Source organism: Macaca fascicularis, chromosome 1, assembly GCF_037993035.2.
Source record: "Macaca fascicularis isolate 582-1 chromosome 1, T2T-MFA8v1.1".
NCBI classification, from domain to species: domain Eukaryota; kingdom Metazoa; phylum Chordata; class Mammalia; order Primates; family Cercopithecidae; genus Macaca; species Macaca fascicularis.
Window position 1 is genome coordinate 30,942,500 of NC_088375.1, and position 8,799 is coordinate 30,951,298.

An 8,799-nucleotide genomic window follows, 5' to 3' on the forward strand; every position below is an offset into this window, starting at 1 on the left:
TCTGTGAGGGTGCTTCTGGATAAATTAACACTTGAGTTAGTAGTCTGAATAAAGCAAATTGCCCTCCCTAATGTGGACGGGCCCCATCCAATCAGCTGAAGGCCTGAAAAAAACATAAAAGCTGACCCTCTTGCAAGTCAGAAGGAATTCCCCCTACCTGCTGCCTTCACGTTGAGACATCGGTTTTTCCCATTTCCAGATTCTGCTATAGACTGAATGTTGGTATCCCCCAAAACTCATATGCTGAAGCCCTAACCCATAATGTGATGGTCTTTGGAGGTGGGGCCTTTGAGAGGGTATTAAATGAGATCGTGTGGATGGGGCCACCATGATGGGAATAGTGTTCTATTCCCATCATAAGAAGAGGAGATAAGAAGAGGAGAAACCAGAACCCCTCTCCCTCCAACTCGTGAGGACACAGCCAGAAGGCAGCCACCTACAAGCCAAGAAGAGGTCTCTCAGCAGAACCCTACCCTTCAGGAACCCTGATCTCAGACTTTCAGCCACCAGAAGAGTGAGAAAAAAATTTCTGTTGTCTAAACCACACAGTCTATGGTATTTTGTTATGACAGCATGAGCTGACTAAGATAGACTCAAACTGAAACATAGGCTTTTCCTGTGTCTCAAGTCTGCTGGCCATTGGACTTCAGCTACATCAGCTCTCCTGGTTTGCTGACCTTCAGACTCATATTAGAACTATATCAGCAGGGTTCAGCGTTCTCCAGGTTTCAGGGTTCTCCAGGGTCTTCAGCTTGCTAACTCACCCACCTTGCAGATCTTAAGACTTGTCAGCCTCCATAATCATGTGAGCAAAATTCCTATTAATTAATTAATTAATTAATTAATCCTACTAGTTCTTTTTCTGTGGTGAACCCTGAAAAATGAATTTTGGTACTAAGATTGGTTCTAAGGAAACAGAACGCTAAGGATTAATTTTCTTAATTGGTTGTGGGGTTTCTGGAATTGGCTCTCTAATCTGATTAAAGATGCTAGTGACTATTTTTAGTGGTAAAGAGAAGACTAACAGTCATAGCAAAATCTGGCAATAGAGAGACACAAAATATCTTCATTAAATACTCCCAGATAACCACTTATAAGATGCAAGGATCTAAGTGACTACATATTTCAGGTATTGTTCTCAAATTAAAGAATACAATGACATTGGCGAGTTGATCCTACCAAGGTAAAAGAAAACAATGAGCCTAAGTTCTCTGCTTAAACTGTGCAAATAATGTAAAAGCTTCTATATTTGCCCTAACAGAGTTCCCTATGTTCTGTAGTCACAGAGCTGAGATTGATTAAAATTAAGCATAGAATCTCATCCTACAACTGGCTGAATTACAACACAAGTTGAACTTTCAGGTCTATAGAGTGTCTACTGTTAAAATGATTAGGAAGTAATGAAATCCTGAAAGTTGGAATGGGGATGTATGAGAAGACCCTGATGAAGCTTGGGACACTAGGTCCCTAAACTGATGAGTCTTCTTTGCCAGTGGAGGAGGTATCTCCACTGCAGTATGAGAGAATTATCCTTGTATTGCCTAGAAAATTGTAATGGTCCCCCTTGAGGCAGTTGCCTTTCAAGAAATGCTGGTTCCCCTCAGGGGACCCACTCCCACCACCTCTTTGCTTCTAGACTTGTAACTAGACTTAAATCCCAGCAGGCCCCTAAAGGTAAAGTACAAAGTATGACCCAAGAGGAGGTGGTCTGCACTCCAAAAGAACTACTCAAGTTTTCTCATTTATACAAGCAGAAATCAGAGGAACATGTGTAGGAATGGATACTGAGGTTGTGGGATAATGGTGGAGGAAACATAAATTGAATCAGGCCAAATTTATTGATATGAGCTCACCAAGCAGAGATTCTTCATTTAATGTTGCAGCTCAGGGAGTTAAGAAACTCTCTGACTCTAACTGCTTGCTTAGTTGGTTAGATGAAACATGGACCAGTGGCCCACAGAGAGCAAGGTGGAAATGCCAGACCTGCCTTCTTTCAATGTAGAGGAAGAGATTCAAAGGTTTAAGGAGATTGGAAAGTTAGAGTGGATGTGTTACTTAAGATCTACTCACCCATAATCAGAGGCTCTAGAAGACACATTTTTCACTACGACTGTGAGAAATAAATTTGTGAGCGGAGCCCTGGCATCTTTGAAGAGCTCTGTGATCATTCTTCTCTGTGGGCCAGACATTACAGTAGAAACAGCCCCCACTGGATTAGGATACCTAAATGCAATGGAGCTAATGGATCCTGGGGTGGCAGTCAGCAGCCAAAGGCAAGGGGGATGTGATTACCATAACAAACAGCGGAGTCAAGGCAGCAGTAAGGCACACCTCAGGCACCAACTAGAAATGAAATAGATGAGAAACATACTAAATTTGAGTAAATTGTTACTTGATCTATATAAGCAGAAATGTTCTAGGTCAAGTGAACAAAAGTCTAATCTGAATCAGAAAAACACAGGGTCATGGCCCCTCCATCATTTCTAGATTTAAACCAGTTAACAGACCAGAATCCCTTCAATTAAGAGGTAGGTCTTCTAGAGGAAGAACTCTGGTACACTGCTTAAAATATATACTGTTACTATTTCTACCAGCCTTCCCTAAAGTAACCTACAGCATTTAGCCAAGGTAACTATAGATTGGGGGAAATGAAATAATCAGACTTTTCCAGGACTACTGAACACTGGCTCTGAACTGACAATAATTTTCCAGGAGACCCAAAACATGACTTTGATCCCTCAGCCACAGTAGGGGCTTATGAAGATACGGTAATCAATACTGTTGTAGCTCCGGTCCATCTCACAGTGGGCACAGTGGGTCCTGCCCCCATCATGTGGTTATTTTCCCAGTTCTAGAATGCATAATTAAGACGGACATACTCAGTAGTTCACAAATCCCTACGAGGCTATTATGGTGGGAAAGGCCAAGTGGAAGCCCCTGAAACTACCTTACCTAGGAAAACAGTAAACCAGAAGCAATACTGGATTCCTGAAGGATTACAGAGATTACTACCACAATTAAAGATTTGAAAGACACGGGGATGGTGATTTCCACCACACTCCCATTCAATTTGCCTATTTTGGCTGTGCAAAGGACAGGTGGATCTCAGAGAATTACAGTGGATTATTTTAAGTTTATGCAGATGGTGACTCCAATTGGAGTTGCTGTACTAGATGTGGTTTCATTGCTTGACAAAATCATCACATTCCCTGGTACCTGGTATGCAGCTATTGATCAGGCAAATGCCTTTTTCTTTATGTCTATAATCTAGGACCACCAGAAGCAGTTTCAAGCAGTTTGAGCCCACAAGGCCAGAAATCTACCTTCACTGTCTACCTCAGGGGCATAACAACTCTCTCTGACCCAGTGTCACAATTTAGTTTGTGGGGATTTTGATTGCTTTTCCCTTCCACAAGATATCACATTGGTCCATTACATTGATGACATTGTGCCAACTGGAACTACTGATCAAGAAGAAGTACTATTGGTAAGACATTTGCACATCAGAGGGTGGGAAATAAATCCAGTAAAGATTCAGGTGCTTTCACTTGTGAAATTTTTAGGGATACAGTGGTATGAGGCATGTGGGAGACATTGCTTCAAAAAGTAAAGGTCAGTCATGGCATCTAGCTGTTCCTACAACAAAAAAAAGAGGTGCAGTGCTTATTAGGCCGCTAGAGTCTAGAGGCAACATGTTTCTCATTGAGGTGTGTTACTTTCACCTATTTACCAAGTGACTTAAAAAGCTGCTAGTTTTGAGTGGGGCTCCAAACAAACAAACAAAAAAAGTCTCTGCAATAAATCCAGGCTAATGTAAAAGCTAATCTGCTATTGAGCCAGGTGATTAAGCAGATCCAACCATACTTAAAATGACGGTGACAGATAGGAATCCTGTTTGGAGATTTGGCAGGCTCTTATAGGTATATTGCAGTGCAGGCCTCTAGGATTTTGGAGCAAAGCCCTGCAATACTCCACAGCTAACTTCTCTTATTGAGAAACAACTCTTGGCCTGCTATTGGCCTTAGTAAAGATTGGTTGCTTAATTATAGGCCAGCAAGTTACCATGAAACCTAAGCTCCCCAACATGAATTGGCTGTTAATTGATCCACCAAGCCATAAAGTTGGGTGTGCAAAGCAGCACTCTATCATCAAAGGGAAGTGGTAAATACGAGGTCAGGCCCAAGCAGGTCCTGAAGGCACAAGTATGTCTGCTGCCCCCACTTCTGCTATACTACCCTCTCTCTTCTAGTCTGCACCTATGGCTTCACTGGGAGTTCTCAATGACCATTTGACAGAGGAAAAGAAAACTCAGCCTTGGTTTACAGACAGGTCTATATAATGTTCAGGCACCACCCAAGACTGGACAGCTGCAGCACTACAGCCCTTTTCCAGAACACTACTGAAGGATAGTGGTGAAGGGAAATCCTCCAAGTGGACAGAACTTTGAGCAGTGCACCTGATTGTTCATTTTGTTTGAATGAAGAAATGGCCAGACGTGTGATTATATATGGATTCATGGGTTGTGGCCATGGCTGATGGTCAGCAACTTGGAAGAAACATGATTAGAAAATTGATGACAAGGAAATTTAGAGAGGAAGCAGACCTCTCTGAATGGGCCAAATGCATGAAGATATTTGTGTGCCATGTGAATGCTCACCAAAGGGTGACCTCAGAGAGGAGGATGTTAATAGTCAATTGGATAGGATCACTTGTTCTGTGGGTAATAGTCAGCCTCCCTCTCCAGCCACTCCTGACGTTGCCCAAGAGGATCATGAAAAAAGAGGCCATAGTGGCAGGGATGAAGTTATGCATGGGCTCAACAACATGAACTTCTGCTCACCAAGGCCTAGCTGAAGACAACAACTGCTGACTTCCCAATCTGCCAACATCAGAGACCAACACTGAGTCCCCAGTATGGTACCATTCCCCCAGAGGAATCAGACAGTGACCTGGTTGTAGGCTGATTATACTAAACGGCTTCCATCATGGAAGGGAAAGCTTTTGGTCCTTACTGAAATAGACATTTACTGTGGAAATGGACCTGCCTTCCCTGAACACAATGCTTCTGCGAAAACTATCATCTGTGGACTTACAGAACGCCTTATCCACTGTCATGGTGTTTCACACAGCATTGTTTCTGATGATAGAACTCACTTCACAGAAAATGATGTGTGTCAATGGGCCCATGCTCATGAAATTCACTGATCTTACCATGTATCCCACCATCCTGAAACAGCTGGTTTGACAGAATGGTAGAATGACTTTTTGAAGACTCAGTTATAGCACCAGCTAGGTACCAATACCTTGCAGGGCTAGAGCAAGGTTCTCCAGAATGCTGTATATGCTCCAAATCAGTGTCCAATGTACAGTGCTGTTTCTCCCATAGTTAGGGTCCAGGAGTCATGGGTCCAGAAATCAAGAATGCAAATGGGAGAGGCACCACTCATTATTACTGTCAGTAACCCACTGGCAAAATTTTTGCTTCCTGTTCCCACAACTTTATGCTCTGCCAGCCCGGAGGTCTTATTTGCAGGGGTGGAATGCTACAATGATTCCATTGAATTGGAAGTTAACACTGCTGCCCAGCCACTTTGGAATCCTGGCTCTGAACCAGCAGGTAAAAAAGGAAGTTACTGTGTTGGCTGGGGTAATTAAACCTGGCTACCAAAAGGAAATTGGACTACCACTCCACGATGGAGGTAAAATCTGGAATACAAGAGATTCCTTCAGGCATTCTTAGTATTACTATGCCCTGCGATTAAGGTCAGTGGAAAACTACAACACCACAATCCAGGCACGACTACTAACGACCCAGACCCCTCAGGAATGATGGTTTGGGTCATCTCATTAGGTAAAGAACCACAATCACCGGGCACAGTGGCTCACGCCTGTAATCCCAGGACTTTGGGAGGCCGAGGTGGGCAGATCACGAGGTCAGGAGATCGAGACCATCCTGGCTAACACGGTGAAACCCTGTCTCTACTAAAAATACAAAAAATTAGTCGGGCATGGTGTGGAGCGCCTGAAGTCCCAGCTACTCGGGAGGCTGAGGCAGGAGAATGGCGTGAACCCGGGAGGAAGAGCTTGCAGTGAGCCGAGATCACGCCACTGCACTCCAGCCTGGCGATAGGCGAGACTCTGTCTCAAAAAAAAAAATATATATATATATATATAAATAAAAAGAATCACAATCAGGCAGGGTGCAGGGGCTTACGCCTTTAATCCCAGCACTTCAGGAGGATCACTTTAACCCAAGAGTTTGAGACCAGCCAGGGCAACACAGTGAGACCTCGTCTCTACAAAAAAAAAAAAATTTTTAATTAGCCAGGCATGGTGGTGCATGCTTGTAGTTCCACCTAATCAGGAGGCTAAGTTGGGAGGATCACTTGAGCCTGGGAGGTAGGGGCTGCAGTGAGCTGTGATTATGCCACTGCACTCCAGCCTAGGTAACAGATGGAGATCATGTATCAAAAAAATTAAAATTAAAATTAAAAAAACAGCTAAAGGCAAAACAAGTGCAGAATGAGTAGTGAAAGAAGGCGGTAATTACAAATACCAGCTATAGCCATGTGACAAGTTACAGAATTCAGTACTGTAATTGACATATTTCATCCTTATTTTGTTATGAATATGATTGTATGCATAGTAAAATTTATATATATATTTATTTTCTTATTCTCTTCTCATGCAACATAAGATATAGTAACTTTATATCATAGTGTGTAAGTATTGTTAATTTTACAACATAGTAGTTAACTTATGGGATATCAAGGAGAAGAATAAACATCACACAAGAATCTTACCTGCTTTTCCTGATGAATGGTTAGTGTACTCTTGGTTGTACATAGGATAGTTGTATCATGTTAGGGCAAAATATGACTTTGCTTTTGTCTTTATTTGGACATTAAGTATGTTTTAAGGAAATGCAGATAGGTGCCAAGTTAATCAGGAGTAGACTTGTGATAGCCTAAAGAGTCATCTTGACTAGGCAACAGTGTGCCTGGATATTTGCTCAAATATTATTCTGGGTGTGTCTGTACAGGTGCTTCTGGATAAAAAAAAATACTTGAATTAGCAGACATAGTAAAGGTTGCCCTCCGTTTACTATGATGTGAGTGGGCCCCAATCTAACAGTTGAAGACCTCAATAGAACAAAAAGGTTAAATCTTCTGCAAGTAAAAGGGAATTCCTTCTGTCTGACTGTCTTTGAACTGAGACATCAGTTTTTTCCTGTCTTTGGACTCAAACTGAAACATCAGTTTTTCCCAGGTCTCGAGCCTAGTATCTTCAGGAATGGGACTACACTATCGGCTCTCCTGGATCTCCAGCTTGCCCACTGCAGGCACTGGGACTTGTCAGCCTCCATAATTGTGTTAGCCAATTCCTTATATATCTAATCTCTTTACACATACACACGTCCTATTAGTTCTGTTTCTCTGGAGAACCCTGACTACTATAGTAGGGAAAGAGAAATTGTGTAGCAGGAGCAAAATGCAGGAAGCAGCACTAAGGATGGACCATTTGAGGTGATGAGCCTGACCCTCTAAAAAAAGCTTAAGCAATTTAATGGGTGAGGAAGTTTGTTTTTAGAAGCCTATAGCCCCAACCAGGTCCCCAGGGCAGATAGATTTGTAAGGAGAAAAGGAGGAGAGATTGGCAGACCTCAAGAAATCTAGATATTTTCAAGTAACAAACAAGGAAGCAGACACAAGTGAATGCTTTGGTTTCCCTGGAGGTCTCTCTCCCCAGCCATGGCCTGAGAGTGATAAAGAGGGTTTTAGAATGGGAATGAGGAGGAAGAGATAAAATAGATGGGTAGGCTTTCCTTCTTTATCTGTTTGCCAGGTTTACTAACAATAAGATGCCCTGTCTGTGAGTGCTGCATAGTCTTGGTGATATGATTTGGCCATGTCTCCACCCAAATCTCATCTTGAATTGTAGTTCCTATAATCCCCACATGTCATGGGAGGAACTCAATGGGAGGTAATTAAATCATGAGGGCAGCTACCTCCATGCTGTTCTCGTGATAGTGAGTGAGTTCTCACGAGATCTGATGGTTTTATAAGGGGCTTTTCCCTAACTTAACTCTTCACTTCTCCTTGCTGCTGCCATGTGAAGGACGTGTTTGCTTCCCCTTCTGCCATGATTGTAAGTTTCCTGTGGCCTCCCCAGCCATGCTGAACTGTGAGTCAATTAAACCTCTTTCTTTGTAAATTACCCAGTCTCAGGTATTTCTTCATAGCAGCGTGAGAACAGAGTAATACACTTGGCAAACAGAAGAAATACCTTTCCTTCTTATCTGCTTGGGACAAACAGAGCCCACAGCAGTGTAGAAGATCAAACCGTGAGTCAATGAGCTATGAAAGAAGACAGAGGAGGCTCAGAATAATGAGTGTAATTCCAAAATTTGAAAAAAAACAGCAGGTCTTTGTATTCATTAGTCAACAGACATTTAACAACTGTATTTAGCACAGGCCCCCTTCTCAGAATATGACTAAGGCCTGGTCACCCAGTGGCTTAACTGCCACAACCTCCTCCCCAAGTGGGATGAGCTAATAAGAACTCTGGATGTGGAGTTAGGAGACATAATTAAATCTCAGCTTGGCCACTTACTAGCTTGTGCCCCTAAGAACGTTCCTGAGCATTTCTAGACCTCAATTTTGTCACTTTCAGACAGGGGACATTACAATCCTTTCACAGAACTGCTATGAGGTGTAAGTAACATATGTTAGTGGTATGCAATAAGCCTAAGACAAATATCAGATGAAGTCAGTGCCCCATAAATGTTGTTTTCCTTCC

The 8,799-nt window shown here is 42.6% G+C and overlaps 1 protein-coding gene across 10 annotated transcripts in view; it reads right to left on the reverse strand.

Moving 5' to 3' along the window:
* Positions 1–8,799, reverse strand: part of TNFSF4 (TNF superfamily member 4) — a 277,633-nt gene that overhangs the window by 152,103 nt on the left and 116,731 nt on the right. The gene's annotated exons all lie outside the window — the stretch shown is intronic.